The following is a 21,354-nucleotide window of genomic DNA, read 5'->3' as shown; positions in this document are numbered from 1 at the left end:
AGCTTGAATTCTCCTTCAGTTTCTGCCTTGAGCTCCTTCCTTGGCTCCCTTTCATGGTGGATTACAAACTGTAAGATTAAACAAATCCCTTCCTGCCCAAGTTGCTTTAGGTCCTGATATTCATCACAGCAATAGAAAGCAAATTATGACAGACTCTTAGTGTCACTAAGACTGTCCGTTCCTAATCCCAGCCCCAATCCAGTCTTCATGGTCCTGTTCTTGGGTTATCTGTTCCCTTCAGCCATCACCTACTCTGCATGAATGGTTCTCAGCCCAGACTCTGCAGGATTTTGAGTGAGGATCTGGAAGGCCAAAATCCCATTCTAGACATGCACACTGGGATACATAAGAAACAGCCTTTGTTAGTACATGTATCTGTATTACATTCAGACCAAGGAGCTCTGGCTTTGCCTCCCTGGCTATGTGACTTCTCCCTGGCCCGTTTCATTTTAAGTCTTTGCCATAGCCAAGCAAGCCTTATGGACATGTACTTTCTTCCTCAGACTCCAATGGCTACACTCACTGACGTTTTCATCTTCTCTGGATGCCAGTGTTGTGCACAGCTAAGCATACACGACTGCTGGGCCGGAGCCGTCCAGCCACTCATTTGTCCTTCTCCTGTGCTCCTCTGTGATAGAAGTCCTTGCTTTCCCTTCATAGTAGAATGTCTATAAATCCTCTTATATAAATGACAGAAGCTAATAATATCTCTCTTGAAAGTCATGCCCATATATATAGGACTCATGGGGCTAGGAGATTGTAATGTTCTTGCCTCTGCTTAAGAGTTCCTGATTCTCAGCTTTGCTACCCAAGAGCTTCTTTTAAGATCAGTAGCATCACCAAAGATCTGGCGAGAAATGCACCCCTCAGAGCTCACCCAAACTAATTACATAGGAGACTGCAGTTTAACAAGATCCCTAAGTATGCTATTCATATTTAAAGCTGTAAAATAAGCTTTCTGTAATAATGAAATTAAGTGTGCACACTGTTATGAGCAAAATACGTTATTCAAATAATTTCTACTAGTAGTCAATAATAATTGATTGCTTTGAATGTAAACATGTTTTTGTTCTGACCCCAGGTGTGGGTTGTAGGACTGATTGTCCACAGTAGCAGACTGTTTGCCTGGTGCAGGCTCTGAGAGGGGTCCTTTGGCAGATGCAGATAGTTTAAATCTGAGGACTCTGGAGAGGGAATAAATGCCAGAGCCTAGAGAGTGCTAAAGGCTCCAAAAAAGAAAGCTGCTGGTGTCTACCCCTGCTGCTTGCTGTTGCTGTTGATACAGTTTGAAGAGAAGTCCGAGATATCCTGAAATGAAGACTGGAATTTCCACAGGAACCTGAGGACCCTAACAAGCAGGAAGTAGGTAAGAAAAACTTCTCCCTTCTCCCCACTAACCTTTTTCCTCTCCTACCCAGTGTTGGGGTGTTGGAAGGGATTGGGGTGGAGAAGAGAGATAGAGACATAAGAAACTAAATTAAAACAGAGTTAAAAACTGGCACCTCCAATTGATAATGCTCACTCTGGTGTCTTTCTGGGAGGAATAGTGACACAAGAAGAAAAGTGTAGAGGGTTTCCTCCCTGAGTAGAGGCAGGGACCCTCCTCCACTTGCCTCCTGCATGTGGCTCCCTCTTTCCTCCTTCCAATAGTTGGACTGTGTTTTTTTTTCTTTTTTATTCTGCATATGTATGATCATTTGTGTGTGTGCAAGTATGTATGTTCACATATTTATAGATAAGCATACATCGGACGGACATACACACGTGTTTCCAAGAACACAGAGAACCAAAGCCGAGGCCAGGCATCTTCCTTAGCTGCTCTTGTCTTCATTTACCGAAGCAGGGGCCTCTCACTAGACCCAGAGCCTGCCAATTCCACATAGTCGAGTGTACCGTGGGGCTCTCAAGCCTCTCCACCTCTAGAGTGCTGGGTTCACAGATACCTACTGTGTGTTGTGAAGATCTGAACTCTAGTCCAGTAAAGAGGGCAACTGCCTTACCCACAGAGTCGTCTCCCCATCTCCAAGTGCCCTTTTTCATTGGAATATCCCTGACTTTCCAATGTGAACGTGATAAAACAACCCATTTCGCTGTCTTTTGGCTACAAATAGTAAATCTCAACTTAAAATAATATTCTTTCAAAGCATGCCCTTCCTTTCTGACAGTATGACCCCATTGCCTCGTTTACAAGCTTTGGACATCTAGTTAAATCTTTGTTTATTTGCATTTCTTGGGCTGAAATAGCCCCCAAGGAGTCTGAAGTTCTGGACCACAGCTATAGCTGATAAATCAGTGTGGTTCCTCAGAAGAGGGAGCATTTCTCCACACCCCAACACACACACACACATACACACACAGAGAGAAAGACACAGGGTGGAGGGCTTGTCGGCCTCTTGTTCTGCATGTGTAATTAGAGATTTCTATCACTGTATGCCCCAGAGCTTTTGTGAAGCTAAGTCTCCTTATAAGAATAAGGGCAACCTATGGTGTGAATTTATGCAACAGGATTCAGTTGGTCCATTGTCATGGCTGATGGATGGCTGTGGAGATTGACAGTTAGGAGGAGAGTGGATAAAAACCCACATCTGGAGTTGTGTGCCTCTTTGCATCCAGAAACCTTACTCTGACTGGAGCCTGTCATTTTCCTTCCTCCTTCCCAAAGCTTCCCACAACAGCAGAGAGTATTGTGCAGCTGTGGTGGGGAGCCAACTTTCCCCTTTTATTAAATTCCTTTTTAAATTTATTACAGTTTATTCACTTTGTACCCCAGCTGAAGCCCCCTCCCTCGTCCCCTCCCAATCCAGTCCTCCTTCCCTCTTCTCCTATGCCCCTTCCTCAGCCTTACCAGGCCACAGAGGAAGACAATGCCGCCAACTTTCCTCTTAATGATAATGTATCCCCTTATATTTACCCTGAGTTACTCTACAAACTCACTTGCCTACTTGAAGCTGTCTCCCACAAATTACTGGAAATGAAGTCCTCACACAGCTTCTCCCCAAAATCCTTCACATAAACTTGTGTATACACACACAGAGTGGGGACACATATATTTGAATTCCAGAGAAAATTCAAATACTGCCTTAGAAATTCTTGGTGCTTGCCGGAATCGTAACACTGACTAGATGACAGCTGACTTGCAGCTTCTCTAAGAGCCTGGGAACAGAGGGGAAAGGCATTGAGAATAAGAAGCTGCTTTGGTTTAACGAAATCAGTGCTTCTAATCTTCACAAATACAGAGTCACATTTTGCCTGTGGTTAAATTTTCAGTTTTGGCAGTGTTTCCATAGAAAATTCTGTGTTTCTCCTGATCGTGTGCCACACGTAGACCTATGCCATGATGTGAGTCCAGGCATTTTTATTTATTTACCTTTTTATGTTAATGCTGAGAATCAAAACCAGGGCCTCCAGTGTGCTAGCGAATCCCTCTCCCTTTTATGCTGCATGACAGTTTGTGCTATTCAGTTTGGGGATTTTCCCATATCCTGAAATATCTATTTAAGAGCGATGACCTTTGCAAAGATTTTGTTCATTTGGATGACTGACACTGCAATTAGCACAGATGTCCTCCAGGTCTTAAGGGTGGACAGCATTTGTCTATTTCCCTCCTGCCTTCATTGACCAGTGCATTTGGGAGGCTTGCTCTCCAGTAGTGCATTCACCAGCTCAGGATATCTCTCTCTCATATCATATCTGTCAGGGTAAGTTCCTCATTGTTGTCATCAAAGAGAACAAGGATGAATAGGGAGTTCAGCAGCTTCCTGCTCAGACCTGACTTCCTGCTTCATCATCAGTGTGGCCAAGCTGCAGAGGGAAGCTGGGAAACCCTGTCTCCATGTGTCCCTTCACAATTCTCTCTGCCACACTTTATTGTCAAGTGGCATATAGAGGACACTCTTAGCCTTAGAGTTTCAACATGGTGTGATAGAAAACTGTCAGTTTGATAGAAAGAAAGCTCAAAGATAATGCCCAAACTAGTGGGCTAAAGGACTGTTTTCTTAGTTTCTAAATATGTGACCCTGTTTGCTAAAGTAAAATCAGTGTGTGTCTGTGTGACAGAGAGCTCAATTCTTCCTAAAAGACACATTTTATCAGAATGTTTACATGTGCGTCTTTGTAGAGAAACCCCAGAGTCTGAAACTGCAATTTGCACTTCATATTTTTGCATTTTTATCTAATTTTGACAACATTCTCTTCACCCCTACCAACTTCTTCTCACATCCCTCCACACACGTGCTCTCCCTCAGCCTGCTTTGAGATAAACTAATTAAAACTAATCTGATACTGTAGAAAAATAAATTGAACCATTAAAAGTAGATTGGGTACGGAACTGACACTGGAAACGTGAGACTTCAGCTTAGGATGAGAGGAGCGGTTAGATCAATATTAGCTGATGACTTATTCAATAGGTAATATTAGTACAATTAGCTTTTCATCTCAGTAGAAGGAAAATATAAGCTGTCCTCATCCCATCAAAGCACATTTCAGATTAAAAACCGACATCACAAAAGTTTTAGGGAAAAAAATCACAGATAAATTATTTATAATATTAATTTCAGAAAGGATTTTAAAACTAGCACACACAATCCAAAAGCCTCGCTAATAAATGCGATATTATAAAAAATTTTTAAGAACCCAAGATGGCTCAGTAGGTAAAGGCACTTGCCACAATCCTACTGACTTCAGTTAATCCCCAGAGCCACCCAAATGGTGGAAGACTACAACCAACTCCCACATGCCTTCTGACCTCTGTATGCATGCCATGGCATGTGTGTATGCATGTATATGCACTCAAATGCATTCATCTGCACGCCCACATACACAGTATACCACATAAACACACACACATACATCATAAACACACACCACACACAATTTTTTTTGGATTAAGAAGTTTTTTATTAAATTTTTAATTTTTTTAATATTAGTTACAGTTTTTTTAACTTTGTATCCCTGCTGTATCCCCCTCCCTCTTTCCCTCCCAATCCCACCCTCCCACTCTCATCTCCTCCCTGCCCCTTTCCAGGTCCACTGATAGGGGAGAACCTCCTCTCCTTACATCTAATACTGGTTTATCAGGTGTCTTCAGGGCTGGCTGCAAAGTCCTCCTCTGTGGCCTAGCAGGGCTGCTCCTCCCTGGGGGGTGAGGCAGGGGAGCGGGTCAAAGAGCCTGCTGTTGAGTTCATGTCAGAAATAGTCCCTGCACACAAAATTTTTAAATTTCTATATTGAAAGTATATACAAAACTTCTGAGGAATAATCCACCAAATTTTTCTATGCTTTAACATTTCACAGCTTTAATTTATTAACAATAAATAAAGATGAACTGGGAATAAATTCTCTCAGATATAAAAAGAGTAGGTAAATAATATAAGGTAACAAAGGCCAGCAAAGACAGCAAACCCTATTGGCTGGTAGGTCAAGGAAGAGCTGAAGGATAGGTAACACATATGAGAGTATTTGGGAGCAGACCACTTGGAGTGTATCCTTGGGGGCAGCAGCTTGCTTTAACCCCTTCCTGTATTCCTCTCTGTTTCCTGCATATTGTGAGGTGAGTTATTTTTCTCTGACATGCATTTGCGGCCATGATATTCTGCTCCATGAAAGTCTCAGAGCAACACAGCAAGACAACCATGAGCTGAAAACATGAGTCTAAGTGATCTTCCCACCTTTTAATAATTCTCTCAAGTATGTGTCACAGCAACCAAAAGGCTAGTATACATAGCCATCAAAAATTCTGAACCAAGAGGAGCCCAAAATGTACCAAAGCAATATTTGCTATTGCCATCGCCCTTGGTGCATTCCAGAAAAGAAAGGTGAACCCAATTTTTGAAGGCGCACCACACACTTCAGACAGAGGGGTTGGCGGAATTGATCTGATTCTGAAATGGAAGGCTTGTCCCTGAGAGCTGACTCTCATAGTTTCAACAGGTATGCAAACTACCCAGTGAGAAAAGAAATTAATAGTGCTATCTAGCCGTAAGGCTACAAACCACAGCAATAACCAGTAGGGCAAGGTATCTCAAATGGTGCAATAGTGGCGTTTTTATCTGGGGATAACCAGTAGTCACCTACCTTATTGAGGACCACTCAGTAAGATGGTGTTCGTGCCTGATACTGTAAATTTAGCCATCTGCTGTTACTAGTGAGGCCATAAAACCCAGAAGAGCCTGATACTGCCACCTCCCTATGTCAGTGAGATCACCAATCTCATTTTAAAAGCTCAGCTTACACCCACAGATAAGGGTAGCTCCCACATCTTTTACCAGAGAAGCTTTTCCAGCCAGGACCACTACAGAACCCCACAATTGTCAAAATGCAAAAAACAACTGGCCACAGGGTGCCACACACACATAAACATATTTACAGTACAGCCTCTACAGCTAAGGCTCAAGAAACACGTGGGAAAAGAATGAGAGTCAAGGAGCAGGACACCTACTCAAGACAGTCTCCTATAAACACACACACACACACACACACACACAAATGGAGAGTCGGGTAGATATAGGGAGGGGTTTAGGGGAAGGAGTGGGGGAAGAAAATGATCAAGATACATTGTATGAAACTTTCTAAGAATTAATATTTTATAAAAGTTTTAGCCAGTCAAAATTAAAGAAAAGAGAATGAAAAGTAATAGTAGGGCTGGGAGAGGCCTCAGTGGGCAAGATGCTTGCCGCACAGACATGAGGACTTGAGTTTGAATTCCCAAACTGAGGAAGATGTGGATATCGGATATCGTAGCATATATCTGAAATCCCAGTTCTCCTATGAAGAAATGAAAGGCACAGACAAGAGAATTCCCCAAATCTTGTGGTCCAGCTGGACTGGGATACCAAGTAATGGACAGTAAGATTCCATGTCTCAAACCTTCCATGCATACCATGGCATACATGCATCTGAATGTCCCATGCATACATACGATGGCATGCACAAACCTAAACTCACAGACGCAAAAACACACAAAAAAGCATATAAAGCATTTTCTAAAGTAATTATGGTGCCATTTTTTAGCCTGCTAGTCAAGTAGCTCAAAGAAAAGAAATTGATGTTGTTGCTGATGTGGGTTTATGGAAACAGCATGACTTGCTTTTGAGACTTTATAGTTATACATTTCTAGGGCTGAATTTGAAATTACAAATCAAAATTATTATGTACAATTAAACTTTGTTTTTACAATCTACTGTCAATGTGATATGTATGTTTTTTGCTTTTAAAAATCTTGCAAAGACGGGCTTGAGAAATGGCTCAGCAGTTAAGAGTACTTGCTGCCCCTGCAGAGGACCTGGGTTCAACTCCCAGCATTCACATGACAGCCCACAGCCACCTGTAACTCCAGTTCTGACCTCTGCTGGCACTGCATGCATGTGCCGCATACATATGCAGGTCAAACACTCAAGCACTGCAAAGAGGCTGGAGCTGTGACTCATCAGTAGAGCAATCAGCCTGTGTGTGTATGAGGCCCTAGGTTAGATCTGTGCACTATACTCAATCAATAATCAGTCAATTAATTAATAATCAATCAATTATTCAGTCAGTCAGTCAAAGGTTTGCAAAGATACTCTGTCCCTTCTAACACTATTGGTAATAGTGAAAAAAGAGACAGCAGTGAAGAACTCAATGATTACAGACAGGGCCACCTGGGCACTGTGGGTGTTAGTATCAGAGAGAGCATAAGTGGGAGGCCTTTGTACATTCTGATGGGAGACAAGTACTAAGAACATGAAGAGAAATGAACAAAGACCAGGAGCAGAACTTCTGCTATTTATGCATCCGGAAAAATCTTTAAGAATCTAAGAGCTGTTTTGTTCAATATAATTAGGACATGCTATGACCATGATTTGATCATAATGTAACCATACATGTATCACACACATCTCACTGTGACGCTTAAATGACTCAGGCAGCAAAGCGGTTGTTTTGCAAGCATGAGGGCCTGAATTTGATCTTTAGAATCCAGGTTTTAAAATGCTGGTTGTGGTTGCCGGGCAAGTGTAAGCAGGAAGATCCCTGGGGCTTTCAGGCAGCCAGCTTCACCTGCTTCCCAAGTTCTAGGCCAGTGAGACACCCTGTCTCAGAAGAATAAGGCATGAAGCACCTGAAAAACATCTGCATTTGCCCTTTGCCCTCCACAAGTGTGTGCAGCTACAGCTCACACAGCTTCATCTGCACACGTGCTTGCACACACATATACAGCACATTGCACAGCATAAATTTCGTACATTTCTCAAGCCAATTTAAAACAAAGGGAGAAAAAAGAAACCCTTATAAGAAAAGAGATTCACTTTTCCTTTCTTTTCCTTTTTCACTAAGTAATTTATATATTTACTTTACATCCCAATTGCAGTTTCCCCTCCCCCCTCTCCTCCCAGTCCTTCCCTTTCACTTATCCTCTTGCCTCAGGGACCCCTCCCCCATTTCTCTTCAGAAACAGTCTGGCTTCCTCTGGATATCAACCAGCCTTGGCATATCAACTTGCGGTAGGACTAAGAGCATCTTCTCCTATTGAGGCTAGACCAGGCAGCACAATTAGGGGAAAGGGATCCCAAGGCAGGCAACAGAGTTAGAGACAGCCACTCTCCCGCTGTCAGAAGTCCCACATAAAGACAAAACTTCAGGACTGTTACGTATGTGCAGAGGGCCTAGGCCATTGCCGTGCATGTCCTCTGGTTAGCAGTTCAGCCTCTTTGGGCCCCTATGGGCTCAGGTTAGTTGATTATGTAGATTTTCTTGTGGCATCCTTGAACCCTCTCCCTCCTTCATCCTTCTTCCCCATTTTCTTGTAGGATCCCCAATCTCTGCCTATTGTTTGCTGAGTCTCTATATCTGTTTCTATCAACTGTTGGGTGAAGCCTCTCTAATGCTAGGCAAGTACAGCAGAATATGATGAACAGTGTCAGGGGTGGACTTCCTCTCATGGAATGTGTCTCAAGCTGGACCAGTCATTGGTTAGCCATTCCCTCAGTTTCTGCTCCACCTTTACCTGCCTACATCTTGTAGGCAGGACAAATTGTAGGTCAAATATTCTATGGTTGGGTTGGTGTCCCAATCCCATTGGAAGTCTTGCCTGGACAGGAGCTAGCCTGTTCAGGCTCTGTAGCCCCATTGTGAGGAGTCTTAGCTAGGGTCATCCTCACAGATTCCTTGCAGTTTCCATTGTTCTGGGTTTCTAGCGTTATAAAAGTCTTGGAGAGATCAGGATACAAGGTACACACCTAAACATAATAAAGTCATATATACAGCAAGCCAATAGCCAACACCAAATTAAATAGAGAGAAACTTACACCAATTCCATTAAAATCAAGAAAAAGCTGTCTACTCTCTCCATATCTATTCAATATCATACATGAAGTTTTAGATAGAGCAATAAGACAACTAGTGGAATCAAGGGGATGCAAACTGGAAAGAAAGAAGTCAAAGTATTGCTATTCATGGACAATAAGGTAGTGTACATAAGTGACCCCAGAAATTCTACCAGGAAACTCCTACAGCTGATAAACACATTCAGTGAAGTGACTGGATAAAATATTAACTCAAAAAAAAATCAGTAGCCTTCCTGTATACAATAAGAAACAGGCTGAGAAAGAAATTAGGAAAACAACTTCATTCACAATAGCTACGAATAATATAAAATATCTTGGTGTAACTTTACCCAAGCAAGTGAAAAACTTGTATGACAAGAACTTCAAGTCTTTTGAAGAAGGAAATTGAAGAAGTTATCAGAAGATAGAAAGATCTCGCCCTTCCTTTCAAACTGCTTTTTCATTCTGTAATTTCTAACTTTGCCTAAGTATTTCTTACTGGCTTACCTATGATTAAGAGAAGCAATCACAGTTGTGATGCTCTGGGTGCTACTCAGAATTAACTAATGTTTTTATTAAAGTAAATCCTCGCACGATTTAAGTATGTTAGAAGAAATAAATTTAATATCCTCCAATTCTCTCCCATTGTATTTTCTAGTAAATTGTTTTAACTACTTTTAATTGCAGATTTTACTCCCAAATTCTCTCTCCACTTCCCTCCCCTGACTGTCCTCTGTGCACCAGTGTTATTCAAGGGGCAAATGTCTCTCTTTACCCCTGAAAGATGAGCCTACACTAGACAGTCTGGCCAGCAAAATGCAGCTGTTTGCCTGCCAGGCTGGGCCAGGAGCCTCTGTAGCTCTGAGTCTCACTCTTGATAGTACTGTGTCAAGAAGAGCTTACATTGATAGTTCAGTTTGCATTTGCTGATCTTCCATTTAAAGGTCATTTTGAAAGAATACACGGACATTCAAAAATGAAATCCTGCTCATGAGGATCTCCAAGGTGAGTGGAAGCGTCAGCCAGTGGCGCTTACATGCAGATCTGAGCCCAGTGCCTCCTTTTGGTTCGTTGCATAGCCACTGGATCAGTTCTATGCTGATTTGTGACCCCAACCCATACACAGCACCCGAGGTCTCAGCCTATGATTGTATTGGAGAAGGTCTTTGTAAAAGTAATTTCTTTAAAATTGGGCCTTTAGTCTGAGCATGAGTCCAGTGTGATTGGTGAGTTTAACACAAAGTGAGATTATGGCACAAACAGCAGAGAAGACCATGCAGACACAATGAGAATACAGTCAGCCACACACGAGGAAGCAAGACCTGGGGAGAAATGGCCCTGACAGGCCCCTTGCTTTAACCCTGCAACCTCAGAGCTGAGAAAGTCCACACTGCTTAGACTAACAGACTGGAGGGCTTTATTCCAGCGGCGTTAGCAAGCTAACCCAGTATCCTTGCAGACACTTTTGACTCAGCCCTCTTCTCTCTTCTTAGCATTTGGCTGTGCCAGCCTTCCCATACAGGGAGCTTATCTATTTTTGTTTTAGAACAACAGCGCAGACATGGGCTCAATGTCACTAAGATCAGTCTGTGCTCTTCCTAAGGAAGCACCTCTATTCTGAGCAGCCACCTGGGCTTTCCTTCCACTCAACAACCACTGTGCGGAACATTATCACTTCCAGGAAAGCCTGACAAGAAGCAATTTGGGGCACGAGGAGAGTTATTTTAACTCTGAGATTCATGATGGGGAAGGTATAGCATCTGGGGCTCTGGCTGTTGTGGAGGAAGCTTCTTGCACAGCTTGTAACAAATTTCCACAAATCAGGAAGCAAAGAGAGATAGGAAATGGGGTCAGGTTCTAAACACCCCCAGAGATGGGCTTCCTCCAGCTAGGCTCTACTTCCCAAAGTTTCCAAACTCCCAAAACAGAACCACCATCTGGAAACCATGTGTTAAAACACATGAATATGTGGGTGACATTTTACATCTGAGCCACAGCACCTGGCATCTGGGGTCTATTTGAGCATCTACAACTCATGTTTTCTTTCCCTCGGACCCAGGCTGTGCCAACACCGGACCTCATATCCATATTGTCTGCTGATTGTAACTACCTTGGGATGATTCTAATGAATGTGATGGTTAGAACTAACCCAGGGCCTTAAAACAGCCATTGAAATAAAACCCTGTAGCCTCACAACCCCAGAACTGCCTACCTCACACCTTGTAAGTTGACACTGTCCCCAGGTCAGAACCACAGAGAACAAGGCAGTAGCTGTCGCTGCCGCTGTCCCTCTGCGGAGTGCTCATGAGAGAAGAGAAATGGATCCCAGTTGGGTTTACATGCTGCACAGTGCAGGTCATTACACTCTTAGCTCATAAAGGTTTCTTAGAAAACACAAAAATATATACATTACAAACCTAAAGCCATCAATATGTCTATGGCTTAACAAAGTCCTCCCGGACTTACCAAAGATGAGAGCACAAAGACTGGTTAGGAATGCCACTCCGTGAGTCTGGTATAGTCTCAGAGAGAACATTCTGAAGACTATTTACCAGGAGCCCTCTTCCCCACAGATCTCTCAACGCTCACACCTTCGTTCACTGTGAGGCAGCCAGCACGCCTCTGTTCTGTTTAAGCATTTTCTTCCCACGGTGTTGTTTTTCCTCTATGATTTTCTGTAAACACACCCCAGTTTCTATGCACATCCATCCCACGCCACTGTGCCTGCCTCCTCGGGGGAGCTACCTGTCATCTTGAGGCACAGCTGCTGTCATTTCCTGTTTGCATTTGACCTAGCTAAGGTATGAAATGTGGTGAGGGTGCTCAGTTGCTCAACACTAAAACACCAAGTGGGATGGAGATGAGGTTTTGCTGGCATGCTAGATGCAGAAAGGAGAAAGATGACTGTGTCCTTGGAAACAGAAATGTCATTTATTGTGTCCCACCATCCAGGGCTGCACTGCAGATCGGAGTGGAAGGCAGACACTGAGGGATTAGCATAAACTGAGCTTTCTTACCTTGCCCACGGTTTGTAAGGCACGCTCGTGGGCGGAGGGGCGGCATCATAAAACACCGATACCAGGTGTTCTCCTCTCAGCCTCTAATTATTCCCCAACTGCTTCCTGTCTTTCTAATGGCATCCATCAGAGACAGCTACTAATTCATTCTCTTTGGCTCCCTCATCCACTGGAGGGGCACATCCCTGGGACTGGGGGCTTGCCATACCTGCCCACTCTTTTCCATAGACCTGAACAGTCAAACCATACTTAGCAGTTGCTAAGTGCCTGGATAGGGAAGTTGGTACCACATGTGGTAACAAAAAGGTAAAGATTGTAGTGGTGTCCACTCTCAGAGACCCAGCAAAAAAGAAAAATAAAAAGAAGAAGAAACAAAATTCAGTGATGCCACAGGGGACTGAGGATTCACATGCACTAAACACCTCAACTATCACACCAGGTAGCAGAGGTTCTGGTGCTAGTGCACCAACAGGGGAGGTTATAGCTGACCACATTGCACTGCACAGCCAGCTGGAACATGGAGTCTTGAATGTTCCCATCCTAAAGAAGGTAGGTGTTTGAAATGATGGACAACCTCAATATCCTGAGCGGACCATTGTGAACTCACACTTTAGAAATGTAGCCGCAGGGAAGCCCTGTTATAACCTGTCCATCGCAAACTGTTGAAGACTTAGAACACTCCCTTCCTTGGGGTTGGTTCTCCACATGGAAAACTCTGGTCTTATTAACCACAGACCATGTGATGGCATCGGCTAGAAACAACCTAGCACCACAGACTATGCCCTGTAAGCAGGTAACAACACTATGCAGAAAGAACAGTGTCTGACTTTGAGCCTGGCTTTCTCCTCAGCAGACCGTTAAAGTTAGACTGAACCATGCAAAGCTATCAAAATGCCTCCTTATTTTGTAAGCCGAGAAGCCATACCCTAAGCCACATTATGTGTGTGTGTGTGTGTGTGTGTGTGTTTGTGTCACAAAACAGTGGATTGTGTCATCCCATTTTTACATGCATGTAATGTCCTTGTATCATCTTAACCTACGTTACCCTCTTTTGTTCCACAGAACTGTGGTTTTGAGTGGACATGGAAACACCTCTCTGGAACTTGAGGCTACATTCATTGAATAAAGTAGGCTTGTTATCCACAGTTCTGCTTCAACTGCTAAGTTATCATGGTAACCTTCTCATTCTGCCTTTTCTGATTATTATTATGCCTTTTCTAGGTATGTAACCAAAGTCTAACCTCTGATAGCAGCTGTGCCTGCATCTTTCAGTTCTACTAGGGTGTCAACAGCCACACCCTTCGAATTCTCAGAATTCAATTTAAGCTCATTTATGGGGTGAGAATTTTACATATGACTCTCTTCTGACACATTGACTTATCAAAAATAAGATACATGGATGTCAAATGTATTTTAGAAAACAATAATCATGGACCTATTCTCTTTGACTTTTAAAGGAGCAAAGGTCCTCAGCAGTATAACATTTTAAATCACAGGCCCGCTCATGAGCACAGAGGGGACACACAAAGCAATGACTATGTGATAAATCTCTTTCATGAGGCTATGTCAGGTTGGACAGTATACTGGCAACTTAACCAGAGCTGTCTCTGGCCTGGCAATCACTCCTTCTCGCCACCTGAGTAGCATCACCTTACTCTAAGTAGGCGAGCCTCCAGTAACTAACAGTAGATTCCTAGTTTGAGACATTTTAAGAGATAACCTTGATGTCAGTTTCTGTGTGTGTGTGTGTGTGTGTGTTCTGAAAATGTGTATAAAAATGTAACTCAACAAATTAACTGGAATATTTTAATTTATCTAAACATTTGTCTTCTCACACACATCCTATATAGTATATATTTTTTATATTAAGTAAAATTGTTCAGTATAGATGTGTTTAAGGTCAAATCAATTTTTATGTTTTAGTGCACAGTTAAGTTACAAAATAGAAATAAAACTATTTTAGGCAATCCTTAGTAGTCATGTTAATAGAACCAATCAGATACCTCATCCAGGGGGAAAAAAATTGCAAAATCAATTAGACCTGTTAGCCATGCTTAACCTGCAATCAAGGGAGAGAGCTTTTCAATCAATATGTTTAAAGTACTGAAAAATATGAATTTCAAGGAGCAATTGGGCTTCTACTCACATAGATACAAAGGAAACACATAGATCAATGTTCCAAAAAGAATCACTAAAAGCCTGGATAAAATACCAGTTGACATGTCAACACAAACCAAGCAAATTCTATGAGGTGGCACTCCAGATGGGAGCAATAATGGTTAATGACTGCTGAGAGAGAGATCAGTTTCCCCCATTGTTCAAACCCATGCTATGAGCCCAAGTCATATGTACATAAGAGCAACATTAAATGAACTCAGTAAGGTGTACATACATGTGTGTGCATCTGTGTGTGCATGTGTCTAACAATAATAATTAAAGAAGAAATCATTGGTTTAGGAAGGGGGTACATGGCAGGAGTCTGATGGAAGAGGGGGCCAAGTGCTGGAGATACAGTTCACACATGAAATTCTGAAAACATCTGTTTTAAAAAGGAGAATGACGTCGTTGGAGACCTGTGAGAACTGATGTAGGAACCGATGCTGGAAAGCCCACACAGCAGCTTCAGACCTCAACATCGGTGTCACCTGAAAGCGTCCCTGGTGCTGGATGCAGGGCCCGAGGCAGACGACAGGGTCATGGGTTTGACAGCAACTGCTACTGAAGAGAAGAGACTCGGAAGGATCCACCACCCGGGAGACTAGAGAGACGGGAGAGGAAGAGTGGATGGCTCCTGGTGAACTATGAGAGGCAGAGAGCAGAGTGAGATCCTGGGTAGGTTTCTTCCCCAGGACATTTTCAGAAATTACATGTAGCTTTGAGAGTGAGACTGAGCACCCAGACAGAACCATATTTGAAGGTTTGTGAAGGTGTGCGGTGGACGGAGGGACAAGCCGGGAGGGAACTCACAAACACTCAGGCTGACTCACGGGACAGTGAGGCTGACACATGGGACAGTGAGGCTGACACACGGGACAGAGGGGGCTGACAGCCTCAGGGCTGCAGCGCAAGTGGACCAGAACTTGTGGGAATCTCAACTCTGACCCAGTTTCTGCTTCACTGTCAGTCACCAGTTGCCACAGCAGAGCCCACCGTGGGAACCGACCCCTCCCTAGAAGAGGGCAGTAGCATGCCAGCTCTCTTAGTTCCCAAACCAGAGCCCTCCAGCTGTGAGGCACAGGTGAGGCAGATGAGATGCCAAGTCCCAAGCAAGAGAAACAGGTGTGCAAAATACCAGAAGCTCTTTAAAAAGGACTTCAAGGAGTTGGATATACTCCTTGATTAAAAAAAAAAAAGGAGGAAGGGGCATAGGAGAAGAAGAGGGAAGGAAGGTGGGATTGGGAGGGGATGGGGAACTGGGCTACAGCTGGGATATAAAGTGAACAAACTGTAATTAATAAAAATAAAATAAAAGTTAGAAAAAGAAAAATTTATAAAATATAACTGAACTAGCAAAATAACTTCACTTTATAAAAAAATCAAATTGATGTCTCAGAACTGAAAAAATATAATAACTAAAACCTGATGCTCAGACTGAAGAGCAGGGAAGGCATGTGGAGAGGGATTTCTAGGGTAGAAAACACTAAGCTGAAAAAAAAATAGCCATGAAAAAAAAGGAGTGGGAATGCTAAAGGAAAAATGCTAGAGGCATGAGAGGTGCAGTGTAAAGCTCAAATAAGAGCAGTGTTTGTTCCAGGGAAAGAAGGTCAAGAGAAGACACAGAAGAAATATCTAAAGAGAGCTAGCTGAAGATTTGCCAGTGCTTCTAAAAGATGTCATTGCACAGATCAAGGAGCTATGCACACACCAAGCAGAGCAAATACAGAGAAAAAATGCACCTTGACAGACCACAGCAAAGCAGCTCTTTGAAAAGGAAGAAATTAGAGCTCTTGAAGCAGCCAGGCTGGAAGTGGAGTGACAGCCCTCCCCTCACCACTTCCAAATGAGCAACAGTCTGATACTGAGTTTTACCTAAGATAAGTGAAAGACAGAAGACAATGAGTGATGTTTTCAAAGAATAGACGCTGAAGTAAAATTGTATGCTGCCTAGCAAAAGTAGATCTAAAATGACAGCTCAAATGAATGTTTTCAGAGGGAGTGTGTCTGTGTGTCTGTCTGTGTGTGTGTGTGTGTGTGTGTGTGTGTGTGTGTGTTCATGTATGGACACATCCACACAGGTGGATGTGTTTGTGGAAGTCAGAGTCAACCTCAGATACAGTTCTTTGGGCACTACCAATCTCTATATTAAGGCATGGACTCTCCCCAGCCGGGAACTCTCCAAACAGGCTGGCTGGCTGGCTGGCCAGAGTTCCAGAGGGTTGCTGCCTGGGCCCCCTCAGAGCCGGATTAGAAGCACCACTACACATGTGTGCTGGCCATCAAACTCGGGTCCTCCTTCTTCTGCACAGAAAGATATGAAGAAGAGTTTTATCAAAGGGGAGTGGTCCTAGACACACACACAGCAAGCAAAGCAATAGAAAATGGCGATGCAAGGGTGAGTGTCTGGGCAAACCTAAGTTAAAATGAAACAAAGATCGGCAGACTTCCCTGCGAAGCACCAGGGAGTGAATACTCCTATGCCGCAGCTACTCTGTCCCCGTTGTGGTGCAAAAGGAGACAGACTTGTATAAAATATTAGGCCTGGCTGAGTTCTCACAAAGTGTTATTTACAATACAGACAGCAAGCTAGATTTTACTCAAGAACTGTTATTCACAGACCTAGACATAAAACAAGATTAATATGATGTGGGGATTAAATCTCTCTACACATGAATATGGATAGAAAAAAAATCCATGTATCTTTATGGCTGTTTGGACATGATTACAAGGAGATCCACATATTTCTATATATTTTGTGTTTATATTTTACAGATATTGTACATCTATTCAAGAACACATATAGCTAGACATAAACTATGTAATTCTACCTATCTACTTCTAAGTAACTTCAAACTATGACACCAACAAAAGAGGAGTGAGGGGTTGATGAATTTAAATGCTCCTGAGATTCCAGCATTGAAGTCAATGAACATACATGTATATATTCTCCGTGTGAGGGCTCACTTCAGTACAGTCACGGAGCTTCCCCTGTGTTCATTTCTGCCCTTCACTGGGAACCGGTGAGAGATGTCTGTTGTAGAGAATGGCTCGTTTTCCCTACTTAAGATTGCTTTCCTATGTGCCATGAATTAATGCCATCAACACTTCTGCCTTTTTAACACAAGCATTTCCAGGACTAGTCTCTAAAAATTATAACATAAATACTTTTCTTCACTTGGCATCTTAAAGCAGCAAATACCTGAACAAGATTATCTGAGTCTCACACTCATAAACACACTCACACACATACATACATGCCTGCACACACACTCAAACACATACATACCTACACTTACACACACAAATACACATGCACACATTACACAAGTACATACAGACACACATATATACATAAACACACATATATATGCATACATATCTACACAAATTGCACACACATATACACAATACACAAATATACATACAAACATACCACATGTGCAAACAATTCCACACACATGCACATCACACAAATACATATATTCAGACACACACAAACACAATACACAAACATATACAAATGCATATATACATGTACTATACAAATACGCGCACAAGCATAACACAAACACAAACTACACAAATACATATACATCACACACATGAACATACACTACATACACATACATGTGTGTACACACACACACTCACACACTTGCATGCTACACAGATACACAGCCATACACCACACACACACACACACACACACACACACACACACACCACAAGAGCAAATTCAGGCAAAGCCAAGTAATTTCCTTGCCCTATGACCCTGTGTGATAAAATCCCAGAGCCTTGAGCAGTGTTGCTGCCAAGACCATCTGGGTGGTGGCTGAAGCAGGAGAACCAACATTTAAGGCTGCGTGAATGTCAGCTCTCTCCACAGTCTAAATCAGGGAAAAGCATTTGCTGCTCTTTTTCTGCCTCACACGCCATTTAAAGAGACAAAACCTTACGATGCCCATGGGCCAGGCAGGAAGAGCCCATCGTTACCATCGAAATGCCTGCTGCATGTGGCTCACTCAAAGCATGGGACCCCGCAGGATTCAAAGTGCATTAAAAAGAAAATTGCCTGCTTAAATGAGTTATGACTTACTCTAGATTCTTCCATGTCTGGTCAATACATGTAAATATGATCAGTGGTCTCTAGTAAGTATGGATCATGAACTAATCCCTTTCAACTGCCAAGTCCCTGCTATGATAAATTCACATGGGTACCCAACTTTAATTGCATCTTGCAATATCACCAAATATCAGAAGCCTAGCAAATTGTCAGAGATCACAATACAAAGACATAAGGAAAGGCCTCTTTCTCCCTAAAGGAAAATGAATACCCTCATAAACTGATCTTCCAAAAGTGACAAAATAAACATCAAAGTATGCATTCATTTCCTAGATAGACCTGTGAGCCGCTCAAATATAAGGTGTTTTTGATATGAAAAAGAATTTCACAAATGATAAAATTGGTCTTTATATTTTAAATGTGCTTGGCTCACTGTTTGAGTGTTACAGAATTAACTTGCAGTTAGTGCCCAGGAGGAATCAAAGTGAGTATTCACAGCACACTGTTTTATGCCCAGTGGTTAAAATTCACTTGTTCACTGATGCTCAAGCAGTGAGAACTGGTAGTTCTTCCTCTAATCCCCTGTTGATACATCCTTGTCCCTCTACTCTATTTAACAATTCCCCATTAACCAATGGGTGACTATTTACCCAGGCTTTCCACATGAGACCTGACTCCTTTGACCCACTAAAAGAAAATATTTAACATTTCCAATGGACTTATCTTTTACAGAAGCACTTTCAATCGATAGCTAAACTTTGCATCAAACTGTCTAAAGTGTCTCCTTTCCCATCCTACTCTGAGGCACAGGGACCTTCATGACTCTGCTCAGCTCCTCTCCCCTACCCTGAATCATTGCTCAACAGAGCTGACCACACATAATTGCTATGGCTGTCTTCTCCTTGAAATCACATGACCATCTTCTCCCTGAGTGTTCATCTCCTCCCTGCAGGTAACATGACCTTCTCCTCCCTGCAGGGACCATGACCATCTTCTCCCTTCAGATCATATGACCATCTTCCTGCATATCACATGACCTCATTCTCCCTGCAAATCATATAACCATCTTCCTGCAGGGCTCACGACCTCCTTCTCCCTGCTGATCACATGACCATCTTCTCTCTGAAGAGCTCATGACCTTTTTCCCCCAGCTGAGCCTATGTCTATCTGTCCTATTCCTGAAGAGCACCTGGTCACCTTCTCCCTGTGTTCCTTCACTCCCCCGGCCCCCGCCACCACCACCACCAGAAATAGCAACATCCATTAGCAAAGCCTGCACTATTCACTTGCCTTGAAGTTTCTCCTGTTGATTTCTAAGAGTTTTTCTATTGTACCCCATTGTTACATGCTTTTAAAGGGAGCTTAGGACGGCACACAGTGTGGCTTCTGCCTTTTGTCCTCTCGTTGGCTCCCAGTACGTTCCTTTTTCTACCTCCACAGCAAGTTAAGCCACTGCCCAAGCCTTTACTCTGCCTGCTCTCACGTGCACCCTATTTGTCACCCCTTGATCTCATTCCTCCATGCTCCTTTGCTGAATCTTCCTCATGCGTATTGCCAGGTGAACCCTATAGTTTCCTGTGCTCCTGGGGTTCATCTCCGCTGCCTATGTAAGAGAGGCCTACATGTCAGGACAGCATGTTCCGATCCGGCTCCTGAGCTTCCTGAGGACAACTCCCTTGTAGTAGCTCCCACGAATTACAGCTCTTATCTTCAAAGTTCTCTAAATTAATTTTGTGAGTTTCATCATTTTGTGATGGTCTGTTCCTCCATCATTTCTTCTCTATATCCTGCTCTTTCCTCAGCTACCCCACTCAGCACTGTTTACTGAGTCGCTGCCATTGGCTAGACACTCTCGTTAGTGAGTGGTGCAAACACAGCAGGGAAAGCCTCCACTTGGGAAGCAAGTGTGGAATAAGAGAAATAAACATAGAAACCACTGCAGCCTCTGTTGTGCACATTGTCTCTGCACATTAGGATTAGAGTTGATTTTGATTATACTTTCTACTCGTGTGTATTTATTGTAAATTTTAAAGAATTATTATTTCTGCAGTAAGTGGTATGTATTAGTCATGGTTCTCCAAATACAATAACTGAGCTAATGTATATTAGACTGTGTACTAACCAGAGTGGGGAGTTAACTCACACAGTTGAGGTTGGCAAGTCTAAAATCTGCAGAATAGGCCTGCAGGCTGGAGGCTGCCTACCTCCTTAGGGAGAGTCTGTGTACTACAGACTCCTTCCTCTCCGGGAATCCTCAGTTTTACTCCAAGGCCTTACTGACCCAGAGAGGCTATTCACACCATCAAAGGAAGTGCTTTTTTCTCAAACTCAAAATGATTGTGTCACCTGTATTTATAAGAACCTCCCTGCCTACACTTAAAATATATTAGACTAAACAATGGGGTTTGATAGCACAACCAAGTTGACACTGAGTTCAGCCATCACAGGTCAGTGTGACTAAAGGGACACAGAGAGGAGATGAAGAAGAGAGGGACAGGAGAGGAGGGGAAGTGAAGAGGGAGGGAGGGAAGGAGAGAGAGGGGAAAGAAGCAACCTGTTCCATGGAGGAACTCTAACCACACGCTTGGTCTGAAAGCCTTCCCAGCCTCTGTTCTCACAATACCCAGGGACAGTTGTCCATGTGGCACTCCCCACAGTTCTCTGGACAATCCCACTGCAATCCTGTGACAGTCATTCAGCAGCAAACTTCCACACCAACTCACCTGCTGGCCAACCTGACGGATGCCTTTCCTCAACATCAGGAAGAGATAACAGCATCTGTAATACGAGGACAATGAAAGAGCTTTCTGTTGATGGGAAC

General features: G+C 43.1%; 1 long non-coding RNA gene across 1 annotated transcript; it reads left to right on the top strand.

Moving 5' to 3' along the window:
- The first annotated feature begins 759 nt into the window (after positions 1–759).
- Positions 760–15,585, top strand: LOC132652786 (uncharacterized). Its single transcript, XR_009590345.1, has 3 exons — positions 760–1,366; positions 13,376–13,486; positions 14,866–15,585. It is a non-coding gene; the product is annotated as an uncharacterized LOC132652786 (long non-coding RNA).
- The last annotated feature ends 5,769 nt before the right edge of the window (positions 15,586–21,354 follow it).

This window comes from Meriones unguiculatus, chromosome 3, assembly GCF_030254825.1.
Source record: "Meriones unguiculatus strain TT.TT164.6M chromosome 3, Bangor_MerUng_6.1, whole genome shotgun sequence".
Classification (NCBI taxonomy): Eukaryota; Metazoa; Chordata; class Mammalia; order Rodentia; family Muridae; genus Meriones; species Meriones unguiculatus.
The sequence above is the reverse complement of the archived record's forward strand: the minus strand, read 5'-3'. Positions and strand labels throughout refer to the sequence as shown.